Genomic DNA, 1,244 nt, shown 5'->3' on the forward strand with positions numbered 1-1,244 from the left:
CCTTGGCTTCCTCCATCACTGGAGCAAGCAAGCCTCCTGTTCGCTTCAGCTGCCTGGCTGCTGGCCGCCATCTTGATTGGCAGTTAATTTGCATATCGTCCTGATTAGCCAATGGGAAGCGTGTCAGAGGTATGGTTAATTACCATGTTTGTCTATTATTAGATAGGATATCTTGGAAAGGTTTTCTTATTAAAAACAAAAACAAACCATCATTGTATCCCCAACTCTGGATACACAATTATTTTATAAATAATTCCCAGTGAATATACTAGTAGATCATTTAAATTGTTTCATATCTTTCCTATTACAAACAGTGGTACAATAAATGTCCTGTAGTCCTGGCCAATGTGGCTCAGTTGGTTGGAATGTCATCCTGTACCCTGAAAAGTTGTAGATCCAATTCCCATCAAGGTACAAACCTAGGTTGTGAGTTCTATCCCTCGTAAGAGTGCATCCAGAAGGCAGCCAATCTATGCCCTTCACATCGATGTTTCTCTCTCTTCTTTCCTCCCTGTCAAAAATCAGTGAAAGACATATCCTCGGGTGAGGATTAATAGCAAAAATGTTCTTGTAAATATATATTTACATACTGTCACAAATCTATAGGATAAATTCTTAACAGTGGGCTGACTGGCCAGAGAATGTGCATTAGACACAGACTATTACTAATTTACTCTTTCATAAAAAGCAAGTAAAAGAGAGAGCCTGTGTCCCCACACCCTCACCCTCACCAACAAGGTATTAGCAAATTTAAATTATATCCATCTATTAGGTGAAAATTGGTATCTCATTTTGATTTGGATTTTGTATGTTTTTAAAAAATAAATTGACTTCCATTTTTCTATTGAAAAAATTATTCCTAGAAAGATTATAAAATGAAGTGGTCTAGCTATTTACAAAAAGTAGAAAATGATGACTATAAGCTAAAGAACCAGACTGTTTCCTTTTAGTTTTGCCAATTTTATGTTATATACCATCTTACCCTAGTTCATACATATCATTCATTTATTTTAAAAATACCTATTGCCCTAGCTGGTTTGACTCACTGGATAGAGCATCGGCCTGAGGACTGAAGGGTCCCGGGTTCAATTCCGGCCAAGGACATGTACCTTGGTTGCAGGCACATCCCCAGTAGGGGATGTGCAAAAGGCAGCTGATGGATGTTTCTCTCTCATCGATGTTTCTAACTCTCTATCCCGCTCCCTTCCTCTCTGTAAAAAAATCAATAAAATATTAAAAAAACC

At 37.7% G+C, this 1,244-nt stretch overlaps 1 protein-coding gene across 3 annotated transcripts in view; it reads left to right on the forward strand.

The window, feature by feature from the left end:
* The window catches only part of STK33 (serine/threonine kinase 33), a 128,508-nt gene that overhangs the window by 109,005 nt on the left and 18,259 nt on the right, over positions 1-1,244 (forward strand). The window lies entirely within an intron of this gene.

The sequence above is a fragment of the Myotis davidii genome, unplaced genomic scaffold (assembly GCF_000327345.1).
Source record: "Myotis davidii unplaced genomic scaffold, ASM32734v1 scaffold118, whole genome shotgun sequence".
Classification (NCBI taxonomy): Eukaryota; Metazoa; Chordata; class Mammalia; order Chiroptera; family Vespertilionidae; genus Myotis; species Myotis davidii.